Raw genomic sequence first — 20452 nt, forward strand, 5'->3', positions numbered from 1 at the left:
TTCTTGTTTTCGCCTCCATCTCTTCCGAAGTAGGTGTAGAACTGCAATCTAATCCACTGCCGGTGGCTCGATCGACGTTCCTCTCCTTGTCCAGCGTTTTGGAAGCTTCCATCTTCCCGGGAACAACGTCCATGGGGTTTTGGCGATTCCCGCCGTTCGCCAGAGTGTCCCCGGTCGGGCCCGAGCTTTTGTTCTTGCCCTTCTTTTTCTTGGGTTTCTTCTCTTGTTTTTTGCCGTCCTCCTCCAGCAATTTCTTGAGTAGTGCGATTAAAACGGCCCTTGGGGTGTTACCCAGAGCAGTCCTCAATTCCGCTACGGCGTCCTCAATTTCCGCGCCTTCTTGACCATGCGTATTTGCGCTCAACTTACTTGCTTCGGCATTGCCCTTGCTCTGGATTTGGCTTCTCGCCGGCCCAGCGACATCCATCTCCTCGTCCTGGGTCGTGCCTACCTGCTTGCGTGGCAGTCTCTTCTCCATGCTGAAAAACTTCGGAGAATATAACACGTCCGTTCGACACGGCGTCTTAAATTCCCGCCGCTCGAGCCAACGCACGCGCCATTACGACCGCGCCGCCATTTTTTTCCCCTCGTTACAACAGTTACAACCAACCGGCTTCCAGTCTGGCTTTTGGATTCGATACAGGATTTTCAAAACGCGCGCAAGACCGCAAGTCCGATGGCAGCAGAAGGGCAGAAGCAGAAGTGAAGCAGCCGAGCTCAACTGGCTCAACTCTGTAGCTCTCATTAGCGCTCTCGAAGTTGGAAGGTTACCGCCGATCCACCGGTACGAAGCATTGTACAGTTTCGTGCCACGGCCGTCACAACGCCGACGCGATGTCTACTGTTGCGTCGGTTCCCTCGTCCTCAACGCCCTTGCATTTAGAGCCCGGGAAACATGCTGAATGTCTTGTTTCTTTTGGACATTCAAAGAAAGTGATAAGCTTCTCTGGAGCCCAGAAACTGGCAGAGTTGCGAGAGGGCCTGCGGAAAAGCGACCTTGCTCACTTGCTTAAGGATCGCCTTCTAATTCAGGTGAGTACATTGATCACTCGTACAGCATTTATGATGTACCGAAATGAGCACAACGGGCCAACCGGTGTGTGAACTGTTTCGATCATGGAGGCTAATGGTGCCATTACTTTGCGAGATTTTAATGGAAACACCAATCGTGCTTTGCTCTAACGACTTTCTCAGGGAGTTTCGCTATATAACGTGTTACATTTCCTCACGACAAATCGATATAGTCCAAACCGTGATGAGCTTAGCAGCAATGGTATCTGTTTCGGAAGTCATGCGGGGTTGTAACTTACTGTAACGATGCAAGCCACTACTCTCTAGCTCTCACTAAATTTAATCCTGGCGTACATATGCAGTAATGTAAGGAAAGCAACGTTTGAGCATCAAGGAACGAGCACTTTCGGTAGATTCCTAAAAAAGGTTTTCGCAATTGTCGAGGCAAGTTACGAAACAAGCAAAATAAAAAAAAAACGATCACTTTATGTATTGTGCAGGCTCCTTGCTTGCAGTAAGATATGCAAGCAGGCAAAACATAGAATCTTGAGGCTTTGATTGCGGGGCTGCACTTTGTGAGCGCTTTTTTGTTTAGCTATTCTTGCTGCTAGCACAGACTCTTTTGTACAGACCTGATTGTGCCAACAAACAAAATGGCAAAAACAGGCTGGTGTTCTGGCAAATGTTTTGTTTGCCTACGAGGTACTTGATTTCAGTAGCAAGCAACTCCATGCATTGATATGGCCTGTCTTTTGGACGTGCTGTTAGACTGGTAGAATGTATACATTCCCGCAGGGGGCACCTGTGAAAGCAGGTGTTTGGAGAGTGGCGTCTCCACAGACCCCGAGCCATGCGGGTTCGCCCGTCCACTTATGGCTGTGCGTGGCTTTCCCGTGTCCGGGGAAAAGGACATCCTGGTGGTTGAGCCGAGCCCGGGGTAGGTTTGGACCCTTCGGGGCCCCCCGGGTGAAGCAATACACCACTTCGGCCCCTGCTTCTCGTAGACGGGAGTCCTGGTAAGGCCCGGCCAGGATGACTCAGTCTAGTCGCCACTTCTACTATCCCCTCTCTACTTTCACCCTTGTCTTCTCCTCCTTTTCACTCTTCTCATTTCTCTTCTTTCCTTTTCAACTCCTTTGGCGGCAAGGGCTAACCTTGGGTGGCGACAGACACCTTGTCCAGAACCACTCTTGGTTATAGAGACTGGGCAGCACTAATAGAGTAACGTCTTCAGCCAAGCCATTCTTGTTATGGAGCGTTACCTATTCCCTTGTTGGGCTCGGTGGTGGTCGGTGCACCACAGTTTCCAAAAACCCTCCCCCTTCATATGGGTTCCAAACTTAAACCTTTTGATCGGCCCCCCAAAAGGGGCCGCACCGAAGCACTGAACACGAAACAATCTTTTGTACTGGAAAAATTCCCGAAGTTCCTTGTTATGCACTCGGAAGATGGCAAGCCACTTGGCAAACTTTCGCCCTTTCTGGTCTCCAAAGTTCTTGAGGGTGTTATTGGCGCCAATTACAATGCAAAGAAGATGGGATCTGATGATCTCCTTGTCGAGGTCAACACAAAGCAGCAAAGCGATGCCCTCCTTAAACTGAGCCTTGTCTCCGACTACAAAGTAAGCGTCAGTCCTCACCGCAAACTGAACAGTGTTCAAGGGGTCATTTCTGAGGATGACTTGCTTGACTCACCTGAGCCAGAGATAATTGAGGGCCTCTCTAGTCAAGGAGTTATAGATGCACGACGGATCACTATCCGCCGTGATGGTGTGGAACGGAAGACAAAACATATCATTTTGACTTTCAATTCAACCACTCTGCCGCAGACTGTAAAGGCAGGTTACCTTCAATGCCGGGTCCGACCTTATGTGCCGAACCCTCAACGGTGCTTTAAGTGCCAGAGGTTCGGCCATGGGTCACGGAGCTGTCGGGGAAGGGGCACCTTGTGCAAAGTGCTCCAGCAAGGAGCACGTCGCAGATGTGTGCGATAATGAGCCTCATTGTGCGAACTGTAGTGGCAACCACCCGGCATACTCTCGATCTGGCCCTGTGTGGAAAGGCGAGAAAGAAGTTCTTACATTAAAAGTTACTGAAAACATTACCTACACTGAGGCAAAGAAGCGTTTTGCTTTTGTATCGAAAGGGTCTTATGCCGAGGCCGTGCGCAGGGGACCAGCGCGGCCAGTGGTTTCGATGGGAACACCTCTCTTCTGTCTAAGAATGTTTCTGTTGTATTCAACAAGCGTGGACTAAAGGTATACGGTAAAGAGATCAATGAAGTTCTTTGTGGATATCCCTGATGTATTTTGGAACTCGCGTGGACCGTGCTCATGAATAGCATCAGAAACGTATTTCTCTTGAACTCCGTTTCTGATGCTGCTTTGCAGCTGGCAGTTTTTTTAATGCACAGCTGATATACAGATGTTTTATATGCTTCTTTTTACTAGCCATTTGGTCAGAAATAAGCCATTTGGTCAGAAAAGAGTGTGATGCCATGTTGTAGTACTATGAACCACATTCCTAAACAAAGCTGGCTTTGTAGTTTTGCAGTGAATGTTTCTCTTTCCATTCCATCACAGTTCACCGGACCATGTCCTTAAAAAACAAATTTAAGAACACACGGAAGCGAATGCCAGAAGGCAATTCTCAAGTTGACAGTCAGAAAGAAAAAGTCAAAATGCGCAAGCAAGGTGGGAGTGCTGCCGGGGCATCAAAGACTGCCTTTCATCGAGAAGTAGTGAAATGTACCTTCATACCATTTTCTTGTAGTGGTCAACAACTGTACTTTATTAGTTAAGTTGGGACAGAACACCTGATTGCATTTAAAAATATATGTCAGACCGTGATAAGCATTTCATTATGCATGTTTTTTTTTGTTTTTTTTTTGTCTGGCAACAAAACAGTTTCGCATAGGGAGCCAAGCCAGTACTCTACCTTGGTGTTTAACAAAATGGAAACAAGCTTAATCATGTTGACAAAACCAGGGAAGCACAGAATGTATTCAGCTGAACTTGAAAGGATGTGTTTATATTCTTGAGTTCACTCTTCTTGAGTTCACTCTTCTTCTGAAGGTGCGATGACTGTAGAGGCTTCAGTAGTTCTAAAGGCCATTTCTAGCTTCTTGGCAATCTGAAGTTGAAAATATGTGTCATTTTGTAGCTCACTTATGCTCTTTATATGGTTCATTGTTTGTTTGTGGCCTTTTCGTTTCAGACTGCAGTCAAGGCATTTGAACTCGACCCACTATTTGTAGACGAGACGGTGGATTTCATGAAAAAGGAGCTTAAAACCAGCTCCTGACATGGCAAAAGTCAGTGACGCATTGAAAAGGACTGCTGCAGCTAGGGGCAAGAGTGTAGAGAGCATGAACCTAGCAAAGTTCCTCGGTACTTATCCAGCCCTGACTCTTAAGGAGCAGGTAACTTTCGTAGTGCCCAGTAACTTTTCGGGATTCAACTTTCGTTGCAAGCTGCATGTTTTCTAAGCCTCCAACTGATTTATGCATCAGTTGCCTAAAATTAGTAACCAATAATTTTTATTTGTCTTTTAAGAATAAAGGCAGCACCTTAAAAATCTCCAGGTTGCTAAAGTGGGGCTTTCTTTGTTAACTTGCATAATTTCACGGTTCTTGATTCAGTTTATTTGTATAGTAGGCTATCCAAATTTGTTAACGTATCACAACAAGCTGTAATTGAAATTTTAGTGATGTATAAGGAAGCATGGGAAGCCATCAAAACTGTTTAGCATTTAATTTTAGCAAAGCTGTTTAGCATGGTATGTATTCAATAGGGAGGACACCTTTGGGTCTTGGGTGCAAAGAATTAAGATTTAACCCCTTAAGTTCCTTGGACGAGATGAGTTCGTCGGCCACTGTTTGTCTAAAAATGCCGTGGACGAGCTCAGCTCGTCCAGTAGTTGATTCGGTCGCCCTCATTTCCAGGGACGAGTAGTTTTGCGGCGCTGATCATAGATGGCAGCACTCGTATTAGTTGACAAATATTTTTATCGCCTCCGCTGATTTTTGCGTAATAAACTTCAAATTTTATGTGTAATACTGGAGGAGTAACAATTAAAAATAAAAAAAAATCTGGCACTTCGAGGTTTCTTTTGGGAAAAAAAATTTGGCGCTTAAGGGGTTAATGAAGTACACAAAAATTTACCACATTTCCTCTACCTTGTAAGGTGAGGAACAGCAAAATCCAGTAGCTTGTTGGTAATTAATTCACAGGCACAGACAGACACCCGAACAGGGCTATGTTAGTAATTTAGCGTTTGCTGTAAATTGTGCTTTGGCAAAAACATGTGGTTATGAATGCACGAGCAGGGGCAAGTTGGTTCTAGACATGTGAAAAGAGTAAAATTTTCTTCGTTAAATTGGCTTTGTAACAAAACTTATTCTGTCCTGGATGACGTGCTCAGGTTCAATGCTGCAAAAAGTTCCGTTCACAACTCTCACTGTAAAACGTAGTGGCATGAGCAGCCACAATGGGTTGTGCCGCCAATGCCAACCCCGATTATGTTTTTCATCTGGATTGGCGCATCACAAGGGTTCCCAGAATTGATAAAATCAATCTGGACGACTGTGTGGCTTAGTGAATATTCATGAGACACTATAATTCAACACAGCAATTATCCCTATTGCACGAGCTCACTGTACAGCTTAGTTGAATAGCCTTTTACCACTCTCATAGGCCCCACTCGCTGCCATAAGAACAGTGTTTAAAAGGAAAACTTTTTAGTTCAGGTAGTTTTATGTGAATACAACTGTAGTATTTATTTATTTATTTATACTGCAGCCCCTCAAAGGGCTATGGCAGGAGTTGTTTGAAAATGCGACACCCAACAAGAAAACGAAGGAAGAGGAAGAAGAAACCTTCAGTAGAATGCAAAAATGGAGTAAACACAAAAATATGAATAGATAAAAACAGATAATGTATGCCCAGCATACATTTGCAATTCATAGGTAGTTTCTGGCAGCGCAACATTTATATGAACATGTAACAAAAAAAAATATTCAGGACCAATCGTTTGCACTTGCGTTTCAATATGTGACAAAATTGCTTTATTGAGAAGTACCGTATATCCTCAGGTTCCAATGTTTAACTGTTCTTGGAAAAACCTATTTAAACGTATAAGTGGGGACACAAAAAGGTGTGAGGTTAAGTTGGTGGTTGCTTTGTGTTTTGCTTGGTATGGCGTTAGCGAGGTAGTTGTTCTTGGAAGGGAAATAAACTGAATGAACAATACCGTGAAAAAAATTTCGGGAACCTACATCGCGTCGCGCAGAAAGTGATGTGAGGTTTAAAGAGGGAAGAGCGAAAGTAGGTGAAAAGCCATGGTCGTAGCAACAACAGATAAAACGGATTTTTTTTTGTACAGTTTCAATTTTGTTTTATTCTTCTTTCTTATGCGAATACCAAACAATCAAGGCATATTCAAGAACTCGACGAACGAGTGACTTGTACATGAGTAGCTTTGTGATCCTTGGCACAGCTGTTAGAATGCGGCATAGATAGCCCAGTTTCTCAAGAGCTTCGGTGCAAATTGAATTGATATGTTTAGACAAGGAGAGGTTAGTGGTCGAAGTCACGCCAAGATATTTGTAGTCCATAATCCTACTAAATTGTAAATCGTTAAAAGAGTAATTAAAAACTGAAGTCTCCGTTTTGGTATTGGAGGACATTACGATAGTTTGACGAAAATTTGTGAGCAATAATAATGTTGTGAAGGTAGACAAGAGATGATATTGGGTGCCTGACACAAAAATGAATAGCAATAGCATGCAACAGCAATTTAAGCTGCGGCACAGTGGTTCATTTCCAGCAAAAGCTAATTAACTTGGTGTCTGTCAGACTTGAAAATATTTCCATTAAATTTTGAAACTTTATTCTTTATTCATTCTTTATTCATCATTGTCCTGCAGCGCCATCAGGCATTATCGCAGGGGGCGAATAAACTCTGAAAAAACACTTCTGAATTCACGGCACACACAATCGCACTGGGCAAGGCATTCCACTCCTTAATTGTTTTAACAAAAAAAGAATTTTTGCCCAATTCCGTCCTGGTGCGGTATTCTCTAATCTTATGAATGTGGTCTTTTCTTTTTGAGATATAATTTGGTGGTAATAAGTAAAATGAGCTATTAATGCCAGTTTTATTGTTATAAATGTTGTATAAAAACTTCAAGCGCAAATTTCTTCGTCTTAATGCCAATGTAGACCATCCCAGTTCTTTTATCATGTCGGTTACACTCTCAAAGCGGCCGTACCGCACCAAAACGAAACCAGCGGCACAACTCTGAATTCTTTCTAAAGCAACAATGTGGTGTTGCTGAGAAGGATCCCAAACGGTGCAGGCGTACTCTAGCACTGGGCGCACATAAGATAGGTAGGCGAGCTCTTTGATAGATTTAGTTGATTTTCTTAAATTTCGTTTTAAAAATCCAAGCGCTCTGCCGGCCCTCATAACAACGTCGTTAATGTGTGCGTTCCAGGTGCAGTCAGCTGACAGAGTGACGCCAAGATATTTAACTGTTTGCTGTTTTGTTACGGTTTCATTATTCAGTTGGTAACATGTTTCAACTTTTGTTTTGGTTTTGCGGGTAAAACTAACATGGGCACATTTTTTAACGTTTGACTCCATCTTCCACTTTTTACACCATTGCTCTATTCGATTCAGATCACACTGCAGCCGCGTGGAACTCCCCTCGTCTGTTATGCATGTATAAACAACACAGTCGTCGGCAAACAATCGTACCTGTGAATTAACACCGTCATTAATATCATTAACAAATATCAGAAACAACAATGGACCCAAAACGGACCCCTGCGGTACACCAGATGTTACCATAACAGTATTTGAAGTTTTACCATTTAAAACAACACGCTGAAGACGTGATAACAAATATGCTTTTATCCAATTTAGGATAGTCGTGTCAAAATTCATGCGCTCTAATTTGTATAATAATAGTTCGTGTGACACCGTATCGAACGCTTTTTTATAATCTTAGAAGACACAATCAATCTGTCCGCCTCCGTCAACCCCCGTCATTAAATCATGATAAAGCTTAGTTAGTTGTGTAGTACATGAGTACGCCTTTCGGAACCCATGTTGCGAGTCAAAGAAAAAATTATGACAGTTTAAATGCTTCATTATGTGACAATATAAAACATGCTCCAGTAATTTACAACATATAGATGTCAGTGAGATCGGTCTGTAATTTGTTATTTCTTTTTTGGGCCCTTTTTTGTGCACAGGCACGACGTGTGCCACTTTCCAGTCGTCTGGCAATGAACCATCATTCAACGATTTGTTATATGTTACAAAAAGGTATGGAGCGATCGCATCTGCACAACGTTTTAAAATTCTCGGAGAGATCCCATCTGGGCCTACTGCCTTAGCTTCATCTATATGTTTTAGAAGTTCCAACACACCTCCTATAGCAAGTTCAACTGGTGGCATTCCACTGAACGTGCCCTGGCATCTATCGTAGTCGATGCTCTCAGGAGGCAAGAAAACTGATTGAAAATATTGATTGAAGGCTTCGGCTTTTTGCCAGTCATCGGTAAGTATTTCGTTGTTGACCATCACGTCTCCTATCCCAATCTGATCATTACCACAGCGCCTCATGTACTTCCAGAACTGTTTGTTGTTTGCTTTCATCCCGTCCTCCAGCCGTTGCAGATAATTTTCTTTAGCTTCCTTCGCCTTCATTTTATACAATGACGTAACTTCTTTTAGCTTATTTAGATTTCGCACCGAGCTCTTTTTTTATACCGTGCAAACACACACTTGCGCCTCTTTATCAGCCGCAGTAGGCTACCGGTAATCCATGGTTTTTCTCTCTTTTTTAACTTCGACGAGTCTATACTTGGAACGTATTTTTCAGTTAAACTGATAATTTTCTGTTTAAAGGCTACCCATATGTCATGAACACTCATCTCCTCAGCAAGACATTCGAAGGAAAGGAAATTGTTCGAAAGTTCAGAACTGATCCCTTCATAGTCACCTTTTTCATATAACAGCACCTTTCTACCCGTACTCACTTTTTTGCGCGAAACCCGAAAGTCAAGAGTTGAGACAACAGCACTGTGGTCGCTGATACCGGGTATGACATCAGTTTGCTTAACAACGGTAGGGTAGTTGCAGAGAAACAAGTCAAATGTGTTTCGATTCCGTGTAGGTACAAGAACATGTTGTTTAAGTGCTAAGCTGTCTACCATGCATTTGAGATCGAGATTCAACTGGCCCATGGTTCCACAAGCACAAAGTTCCTCGCCCCATATCATATCTGGTAGATTAAAATCGCCTCCAAGAACTACACAGTCATTCGAAACACTGGATACTAGGTCGTGAAGTGCCTCTATGACAGCTGAGTCAGAGTTAGGGGGTCTATAGAACACTCCAGCAGTGAATTTCTTGTTATCAGGCAGCCCAACACTACACCACACTGATTCGACAGTATTGCCTGGCACGTCTAGTTGGCAGCTTTTCAAGGAACCATGAACCAGTATAAAGACGCCTCCCCCAAACAATTAAAAATGTAATTTGTATTGATAAATTGCAGGCCCAGGATTCTGCAGATTACGCTAATTCTTCAGTTATCTACTCTATCTTTGAATTATTGAAACACTGCTATGCTACTTTTTAGACTTCCTGCTTTATTTTCATTCCTTAGATAGTGCTTCAATTGCTCTTTCATTGCTATGCACATTACTAGTGCATTGTAATACTGCAAAAAGGTGTGATTTAGGGTAGTGCGACAAATTATGTTGCCATTACTCAGAATACTTGTGGAATATAGACCTTTCCAACAAACGCCTTCTGCGAGCTGCCATCTTTGCTTACTGGACTGTTAAACGCCTTCTGAGCACGCGCAATAGCGCCTCTTGCGAAAAAATCGTACGCCGCGCCTGCGTAACAGTCCAGTGACTCGACATTTTTCGCCTGGGCGATAAGCGATGGAAAGGTCTATACAGACACTAATGTCTTCTTATGTAATCAATAAACAGCAACACTACAGACAATGTTAAATCAATTCCAATCTTACATTACTCAGTTTTCTTGGGTCCACAATAGCTAAAAATGGCACAGTTAATTTTAGTCGTGGCAAATTTTTCAATTTGCAAGGTTTCATGAATTGCCCAAATTATTTGACAGTTATTCGGTCAAGCTGACATTAACAAAAATTTTTATGTCGTTTAAGACAGGTGTTAACAGTCTCTGTATCCTCGCAGATCCTCAATGAATGTTGTCTGCTGACAGGCATTCAGGCAGACAGGGCTCTCCGTGGGATGCTGCAAGAGTTTGGCGATGCTATTTTCAATGCGGCAGAAGGGAAACGAGCAACATTGGCTACACTTGCTCTGGCTCGGGCACGCATGGACGCAGTGGAGGGATTTGCAAAAAGCTGTAAGTTTCAGCTCTCACTCAATATCTTTTGATAATGAGCCAGACACAATATGCATTCAGGTATAGTAATTTGCATTTACAAACTATGTAGGTGATGCTATAAATCTTTAGCTCTTCTGGTTCAGTGATTAATTGAATTTCTCGATTCTTCAAACCGCTGTCATATAAATTAAGTTAAAAACAATCTCAGTCAATCACAATTTTTTTTTGCAGTATCTTTATATTTTTTGCGTTGTGCGGCCCTTCGTGGCGGCGGATCTATTGGCGCTCGCAGGTAACGCAGATTTGCTGCGCCCTACCTCAAAAAACATGATACCGCCAAGGTTGTAGGCTGATCTGTTTGCAAAGTCACTCCGCTAAGATGCTACACGCCGACTGTTGAAACAGGCACCGCGAAGCACGTTACAGGGTGGCGCCTCTGAATTGCTCCGGCCCATGGGCATTTTTGGGTTGGTTGTACGGAAATGTATTAGGAATTTTCTCTTCACAACTACCGTCGACGAAGATACCAGCTTAGCTCATGCTCGAGCGACGACAAGGCAGCCGTTTTCGGAAAAGTGTTGGCCGAATCATTCGCCTGGCCAGGGAAGAGGCCCAAGATATCGCGTTAATGTCGAAGACGTTGTGCGCACCTATTCGGATGAAGAGCTAGGTATGTCGTTTCTTTGTTGTGGTCTCTGTAATGCAATTGGAATAATTACAAGACTACGCCAAATTGTCCGCAGATGGAAGTCGCCTTCGAAGATGGTACGATCGCTTTACGGCATATGTGTTTGGTATTGCTTAATTGCATCCTACCGCTCGTACAAGTACTTTTGGTTGTTTTCCTCGGGTAAGGAAAAATAAATTGAGTCTTAACGTTGGGGTCACCGTTAATCAAGTAGTAAACAATAAAAAATTTTGCCAAAGCATGACGTTCCGATCAGAACTTCATGCTTTCATCAAGATAGCAATGGGAACCGAAACAGCTAAAAAACGAGGGCAGACGCTCTGAAAGCGCTGGGAGCGTTATGCTTGATTTGCTCCGCAGGGCGTGCCACTGGAGTGGATCACGTGACCGATCGCTCATGGAGGCCAACTGCTTTACGATCGCTAGCGCCGAGGGCTCGGCATCCGCCAGGAGAAGGGGCTATTAGTCAAATGCTCCTGTGTGAGCAATTCTTGTTAATTTTTCCCGCTAACCAGGACAACAATATGTCATGCAAACATGAACTATATACTGGGCAACACACTGGCAAATTTTGAAAACCTTAGCTTTTATAGGTATGGAAAAAATCTTAGCGTTATTGCACAATGTGCCATATTTGCGATTTTGTTTCTCAAAATAACGACCCTAATCTTCGGTGATTAATACTTTTTGTCAATCCCTCCTCTGCCTAATTTGTCAGTAAATATTTCTAGATCCGTAGCCAGAGCAACTTTTTGGAGGAAGCCGCCCGAAATGCTAACGTCGAGAGATACGCAAAATGCACATGTGACTAAAAGGGTGCTAATAATTTTTTTTTTTTTGCAAATTCTTTTTTTTTAAGCAAGGATTAGTTTTGTTCTTCTAAGCACAAAGCCAGCAAAATATTTTTTTTTCATCAAAAAGAAAAATGGTTGTCGGACATGGTTGTTCGATATTTTCTGAAAAAGCCCACTTGCAGAAGGTAATATTGACGTACTTGGTTGAGCACAAGTTAAGATTGCGGACCATGTCGAGTAGGAGTACCCTTCATGCCTAGCCATATTTGATGCAGAGAGTGTTGTGCAGTCTCGCAGATGGCAAAGCTGGAGGGTATTTCTTGCATTTGGCTGGGGCCACGTGACACTGTCCACTGGCCTACTTCTGTACAAAACATTTAAAGTGCACAAAACTGATCTCTTAGTTCATTTTATGCTTTAAGCATCGTGCTTGCATTGCTTTCTTGAAAGTCACCATGCAAAATGCTCATGCAACATACATGTTTTAAATTATTACCTTTGCGCACTCTTAATGCTGTAATAAGTGAAATTGGGATCAGCTTGATAGCTGTTGTAGTCCTATACTACAGTTTGACAACTTTCTTTTAGGGGCGAAGCTCCTTAGGGTCTCACCTTGTCCGTCCGTCCGTCCGGCGTCTGTGCTCACATAAAAAGAAAAAATGTTTGCGCAGTCAACAGGATTCGAACCTGTGCGGGGAGACCCCAATGGATTTCTAGTCTATCGCCTTAACTCGGCCGCGACTGCGGGACGAGTAGGGGGCTCTGAGATGTGGTAGTAACACATCTCTGGGGATGTCATGGATGAAACGTTGCATGTAGCCGCTCAACGTCTATACAGGAGAGGGTGCTCCGGTCAAATGCGTATATAATCGAGTTAAACTTTGCATGCATTGGCTCAACGTTTATAGACGAGAGGGCGCTGCGGTCAAATGCTGAAATTGGTATTTAACCACGTTCCATACCACACATTCTCTTTCTGACATGGACCGTTGACTTAAGCGTTGGAGATGCGTTCTCACGGCTTCTAGCGGATCCAAGCTGATCCGCTAGAAGAACCACTGGCTCTGCATTTCACCGACCATAAAGCAGTAATAATGAAGTCGAAACGCAACCCGGAACTCAGCACTACCTATGAGCAATAAAAAAATCAGCACCATCAGCACTACCTATAAACCATAAAATCAGTATCATCAGCACCACCCCAATCAACATCATTCACCATGTAGAGATGCAGTCATTTTTGTTCTCACTAGTTCACATTGCAACGTTCATATTCGGTTACATTCTGTTGTGCTTGTGTAACAAGATGCCTTATTACTTGCTTTGGCCTCAAGAGTGCTGAGTCTTACTTCTCAGGACATTAATAAATAGATTATAAACACTGTTTTGACTGTTTATGGCAATCTAGTCTCCTTTACAAACTTATGATCCCCGCAGGAGGCACCTGTGAAAGCAGGTGTTTGGAGAGTAGTGTCTCCACGGACCCCGAGCTCCGCAGGGGGCGCCTGCACCTGAGGTGCTAGGTGCTTGGTGAGTAGCGTCACCACGGACCCCAGCCGCGTGGGCCACCATACCCGCACGCAGGGGGCACCTACTTTAGTAGGTGCTTGGTGAGTGGCGTCACTACGAACCCCGAGCCATGTGGGTTCGCCCACCCACGTCTGGCTGTGCGTAGCGTACCCGTGTCCGGGGAAAAGGGGACCCTGGTGGTTGAGCTGAGCCCGGGGTATGTTTGGACCCTTCGGGGCCCCCTGGGCGAGGCAATACACTGCTTCGACCCCTGCTTCTCGTAGACGGGTGTCCTGGCTTGGCCCGACCAGGATGATTCAGTCAGTCGCCTTTTCTACCCTCTTCTTCCTTCTTTCACTTTTCCTTCCACCTCTTTCTCTTTTCTTCTGCACTCTCTTCCTTCCTTTTTCACCTTCTTAGGCGGCAAGGGCTAACCTTGAGTGGAAACAGGTCCTGTCCCTGCATCCACACTCGGTTACAGTGCCCGGGCAGCACTGGTAGAGTAATTGTGTCAGCCAAGCCTTTCTTGTTATGGCACATTACCTACCCCCTCGTTGGGCTCCGTGGCGGGCGGTGCACCCGGGCACTGAAATTCCTTCCCATCTTTATGGGTTCTCGTACTAAACCAACTGATCGGGCCCTGAAAAGGACCCGCACCGAAGTCCTTGACATTCCGACTAAGACTCCTGATCTTTTTAAATTCTCAAAGTTTCTTGTTTTGCACGCTGAAGGTGAAAAGCCACTGGCTAAACTTTCTCCATTTCTAGTATCTAAAGTGCTTGAAAGTATTATTGGTGCGAACTTTAGCGCCAAAAAGATGGCATCAGGCGACCTCCTTGTTGAGGTGAATACAAAGAAACAAAGTGAATCACTCCTAGCCCTAAACTCTGTCTCAGACTATAAGGTCAGTGTGACTCCTCACCGAAAGTTGAACACCGTCCAAGGGGTCATCTCTGAAGATGACTTGCTCGACTTGACAGATACAGAGCTAGTTGAGGGTCTCTCCGTACAGGGAGTGGTTGCAGCACGACGCATCACCATCCGTCGCGACGGCATAGAACGTAAAACCAGGCATGTCATTCTGACCTTTGACTCCACGACTCTACCCACTAATGTTAAGGCAGGCTACCTTCAGTGCCGTGTCCGGCCTTATGTGCCGAACCCTCAGCGCTGCTTTAAGTGCCAAAGGTTCGGCCATGGGTCGCGCAACTGTCGGGGCAGCGAGACCTGTGCCAAATGCTCTAGTAAGGAGCACGTCGCTGATGTGTGTGAGAACGAAGCTCAGTGCACAAACTGTAAAGGAAAACACCCAGCATACTCCCGATCTTGCCCGTTATGGAAGGAAGAAAAAGAAATTCTCACCTTGAAGGTTAATGAAAACATTTCCTACATTGATGCCAAAAAGCGTTTTGCCTTTGTTTCCAAAGGCTCGTATGCCCAGGTCGTACATAGGGGACCGGTACGGCCAATGGTTTCGACTGGAACACAGACGTCTACGGACGATCTGCGCCTCCCGTCGAGGTCTCCTGCACCCTCGGGAGCGGTGCCAGTGACACCGCTTTCGAATCGTAAGGTGGATGCTGCCTCCTCAGCATCCACCTCAGGGCAGGGGCTGACCCCCCCTGCTCCACCTGGCCCTTCGGCCCCTAAGGGCCGAGGCCTACCCCCTCGCACCTCTGCTCCCCAGAGGAAGCCCGGGGAGTCGCCGAAGCAGACGACCTCCAAGGGTCAGCTGCCGGCGGCAACAGACGAGCCCATGGACGTAAGTGGGCCCAGGGCCGTGGCGGACGCTCCCCTCTCAGGATCGGAGTCGTCTCTTTCTGTTGCCAGTGACCCCACTTGTAAACAGAAAGATCCTCCTAAAAAGCAGAGTACCCCACGTGTAAAAATAGATTTTAAACCTTAACGGATCTCCCTTTTAGGTCACTTATATATATATATATATATATATATATATATATTTATTTATTTATTTTTTCGTTTAAATGGCAAAAAACTATAGTATTATGCAGTGGAATTGCCGTGGTCTTTTCCCTAATATTGATGACATAAATTTTTTTCTTGATGAGCTTCGACCTGTCGCTATATGCCTACAGGAGACTCATCTCAAGGACACACAAACAAATGTTCTAGGTCGTCATCAGGTTTTTAGAAGGGACCGTGCATCCCATAGCAACTCCTCTGGTGGAGTAGCTGTGGTTGTGCAGAGTGGTATTGCCTGTACTTCTGTTCCTCTCACAACCTCTCTAGAAGCAGTGGCAGTTCGTATTCTTCTTGACCGCCTTATTACGCTTGTTTCACTTTACTTGCCACCAAATATTCCACTGCATTTACATGACCTGCATGGACTTGTAGCGCAGCTTCCGCAACCTTTTTTAATCTTGGGGGATTTTAACGCCCACCACCCCATGTGGGGTAGTGCTCGCCAAGACTCCCGTGGTGGTGTCATTGAAAGATTTTTATTGTCATCCGGCCTTTGCCTTTTAAATGGACATGATCCTACATTTTTTAGTGCAGCTCATAATACTTTCACTTCCATCGGTTTGTCTCTTTCATCCCCAACTTTACTTCCCTGTTTTTCTTGGAAGGTTTTAGATAACCCTTTTGGGAGTGACCATTTTCCTGTCTTTTTAGAAAGTACTGTAGCACCTCCATCACTTTCAACACGTATCCCCAGGTGGAAATTAGACAAAGCTGACTGGGCTCTTTTTGCATTGGAAGCAGTGCTTGACCCAGCCGAACTTTTAGCTATGACTCCGGAAAATGCCACCTTGTACGTTACGGACCGTATCATAAATGCTGCTTCAGCCTCTATTCCACAAACATCTGAAAATCTTCCTAAGCGCTGCAAGCCTTGGTGGACCAAAGACTGTTCTGTTACGCTTAAACGTCAGAACAGGGCCTGGGGCACTTTCTGCCGCTACCCAACTGTCTGGAACAAGATAGAGTTTAAAAAATGTAAAGCAAAGGCTCGTTGGATAAGGAAACGAGCTAAGAAAAGCTCATGGATGAAATATGTTTCTAAGGTGAACAGTTTTGTCACTACTAAAGAGGTGTGGGACCGAGTGAGAAAAATTCGGGGTAACTACCTCTCTTTTAGAACGCCTCTTTTTCCCTCGGCTTCGCCAACCTTGAAAGGCCAGGCAAATGTTCTTGCGGAACATTTTTGTAAAGTGTCTAGCTCATCTAATTATTCGGCAAAATTTAAGAAGTTCAAAGCTGTAGCAGAAGAGCAGCCAATTGCTATGTCAGGATCAGACACTCTTGTATACAACCAGCCTTTCACAATGTGCGAACTCGAGGTGGCCCTTGGGTCAAAATAGCAGTCGGCACCTGGTCCTGACAAAATCCACTATGAAATGTTGCGGCACTTGTCTCCTGAATCTCTAGGCCATTTGTTAACCTTTTTTAATCATTTGTGGATGGCTTCTGCCTTTCCTCAGTGCTGGAAGCGGGCACATATAATTCCTCTCCTAAAACCCGGTAAAGACTCTACTCTACCAGCAAGTTATCGTCCCATTGCAATGACCAGTTGCCTTGGGAAAACTTATGAAAAACTAATAAATAGACGATTAGTACACTTTTTAGAGACTGAGGGAATTTTAGATCCCAATCAGTGTGGGTTTAGAATAGGGCGATCAACATTGGATCATCTTGTTCGCCGGGAAACTTTCATACGTGAAGCTTTTGTTCATCAACAGCACTGCGTTTCAGTATTTTTTGACCTAGAGAAAGCTTATGATACTACCTGGCGTTACGGGATTCTAAAGGACTTATACACACATGGTGTCCGTGGCCGCATGTTGCGCTGCATAAGGGAGTTTTTGACTAACCGAACTTTTCAGGTTAGGTTTGGTTCCACACTTTCGGATGTTTTTCCTCAGGAGAATGGCGTCCCTCAGGGGGCTGTATTGAGCGTCACTTTGTTTGTGGTGAAGATAAACAGCCTTGCTGCAGTGATACCTCCATCAGTTTCATATTCATTATATGTAGATGATGTGCAGATTTCCTTTTCGTCCTGCAATCTCTCAAGTTGCGAGCGCCAGCTTCAAATCTCAATAAACAAAATGAGCAATTGGGCCGATGAAAATGGTTTTAAGTTTTCATCTGAAAAAACTGTGTGTGTGCCCTTTTCACTACGTCGTGGTCTGGTGCTTGATCCTTGTTTGCAGCTCTATAGCGCTGCGATACCTGTAAAATACGAGCACAAATTTTTAGGGGTTATTTTCGACAAGAAACTTACCTTTTTGGCTCACGTCAAGCTGAAGCAGAAATGCTTGCGGTCGTCTAACATTCTCAAAGTACTTTCACACACATCATGGGGGTCTGACAGGCGATGTCTCATCCGATTGTACAACTCACTGGTCCGTTCCCGTCTGGACTATGGTGCAATTGTGTACGGATCAGCACGGCAATCTGTCTTGAAAATGCTGGATCCGGTCCATCACCTTGGCCTTCGACTTGCCACAGGAGCATTTCGGACATCGCCTGTTTTGAGCCTGTATGTAGATACCCATCAAATGTCACTAGAGAAGCGCAGACATTATCTTAGCTTGTGTTATGGGTACAAAGTGAAATCTGATCCTATGCATCCATCGAATAATTCGGTTCACACCTCCATGTTCTTGCGGCTTTTTGAAAACAAACCTAGCATAATACGCCCATTAAGCTTCCGGCTTCAGAGCATTTCTTCCTCCCTGCAGCTAGCTCTTCCTGAAAGTAACTTGATTAAGGAAACACAAACTGTTGCCCCTTGGAAGGCAGTAAGATTGTCATGTGACTGGTCGCTTACAAAATATAACAAAAGGTCAGTTAACCATCAGGTTCTCCTCAAGGAATTTTTTGCAGTACAAGAGAAATATCAAGACTATGTGCAATTTTTTACTGACGGGGCCAAAAGCCCGTCTTTCGTAGGTTCTGCAGTATATTCGGAACACTTTAGTAGAGCGAAACGTATTGACTGTGTTGCAAGTATTTTCACTGCTGAGCTTTATGCTGTGCTCTTGGCGCTTGTACACATCATAGAAGACCGTGTGAGGAAGGCTATTTTGTTCGGAGATTCCCAGAGTGCTCTACTGGCTTTATGTTCTCTTACCGTTACGAAGAATCGCCTCGTTCAACAAGCGCGTGTCCAAATGAATCGCGCTCTCCTACTTGGCCTTGATATAAAACTATGCTGGGTGCCAAGCCATGTAGGTATTCCAGGTAATGAGGCAGCAGATAGATTGGCTGCCTCTGTTAATGGTGGCCTAAAGGCATCGGTCGGCCTACCTTATGAGGATTTTAAACCAGTTATTAAAAAATCAATTTATGAACTTTGGGAGTTGGAATGGAATCAAGAAACAGACAATAAACTACACAATATCAAACCTTGTTTAGGATTATGGGAGAGTTCCCACCAGACGAACCGGTTCCACGAGGTCTTGATGTGCCGCTTGCGTATTGGTCACACTCGTTTAACGCATCTATATTTACTTTGTAATGATAATACCCCGCGCTGTGAGCATTGTGGCAAAACGTTGACTGTCCTACATATTCTGTGGCACTGTAGGTACTTGGATCAAAAACGACAAGTATGTTTTTCCACTATTTTCAAATCCCATCTTCCATTTCACCCGAAATTTTTGCTAGGAAATGAACCTCTTGTACCTTTCAGTAAAGTTTTGGAATTTCTTAAAGTAACAGGCTATCTACACCTGTTATAACCCCTCCTTTTTCACCATGTTTTTTATTTTCAGATAATTCCTTATTGACTATAACTTTTATACTTACCTGAAATTCATATCCATATCTTTTACACGATTCATGTTCATATTTTTATTGTATCACCAGCTGCTATAGCTCTGTCTTCTCCTTAACCCTTTTCCTGCAATAGTGTATGCACCTGGCGCATTTTGGCCTAGTTGCTCTCGCGCCATAAGACTCCAATCAATCAATCAAAAACTTATGATTCAGTTCTGTTTTTTTATTACCATTAAAGCCAAGTGGGGTGCAGGTTTAGAGCATGGTATTAAAAGGACTGCCAAAGGCATCGTAAGAACATGGGGGATTTAGTAATTGTCGGTTTGCTTTGTGATGTTGGTGCACCTTACACTCTAAAAAATGCCTGCGTATCTACTAACCCGAAAAACACTCGGAGCCAATCGCTGCGATCTACAAAGTCAGCTCAGCAAATGATGAGGCGGAACATTCGTTTAGACCTAAAAATGAACTCTGCGCTGTGGCATTATGCAATGCAAAGCGTCAGGCTTGCGTTGCCTAATGCCACAGCAGAGACTTAATTTTGAGGTCTAAACAGATGTTCCGCCTCATCATTCGCTGAATTGATTTTGTAGATCACAGACCTTGGCTATTCAAGTGTTTTGCAGGTAAGTAGACGCGCAGGCATTTTTAAGGGAGTAAGGTTTCATTTTTTTTCCTCTTATCGCCTGCTCTATATCCCCTCCCGCTTTCATTCGTCTCCCACACACTATTACTTCTGACACCTCAGACAGCAGTAGTTATATTTGTCTGCCTTGATCCTATAGGTGCAAGAGAAGTCGGGACACTTGCCCTGCTGCCATTTTTGCGGAAGGAGAGAGGTGACGAAGTCTTTAGAGCACTAATAGCACTGAAATCAATAATAATGAAATTATTTCGCGGCAGCTCCAGTTGTGCTAGGAGGCCTTGGTGCTTGAAGAAATTAAGATACATTTTTTCTGCAATTTCAAAAGGACATTAAAATAAGTAAACCTTGTGAATTTAATTCAAATTAAGCAAAATAGTTCGAAATTCCACTCTTTTTGCACCCACTAAAAAGAGCTTGAAGAAATTGAGGCACATAACTAATCAGTGGTGCCCTCAGTTTTGACAGCCCCTGTTCCTTTTCCATCAGTATTGTGCATAATTTTGGTAACCTGATTAGCCATCAGGAGTATCCAGTGCCTCACGCTTAAAGTGAAACTGAAACACTTCATGAAAAATGCGAGTTAGAAGTGAATTCTGGCATATTTCTATCCCGTGAATCTGAATGTCACGTTCGTTTTCCCCGAAGATGTAACTAAACGCGGAAAACC

The 20452-nt window shown here is 44.1% G+C and overlaps 1 pseudogene; it reads left to right on the forward strand.

The window, feature by feature from the left end:
- The first annotated feature begins 1664 nt into the window (after window positions 1-1664).
- Window positions 1665-20118, forward strand: LOC115309054 (annotated as a pseudogene).
- The last annotated feature ends 334 nt before the right edge of the window (window positions 20119-20452 follow it).

Source organism: Ixodes scapularis, unplaced genomic scaffold (genome assembly GCF_016920785.2).
Source record: "Ixodes scapularis isolate PalLabHiFi unplaced genomic scaffold, ASM1692078v2 PGA_scaffold1__304_contigs__length_218370807, whole genome shotgun sequence".
NCBI lineage: Eukaryota > Metazoa > Arthropoda > Arachnida > Ixodida > Ixodidae > Ixodes > Ixodes scapularis.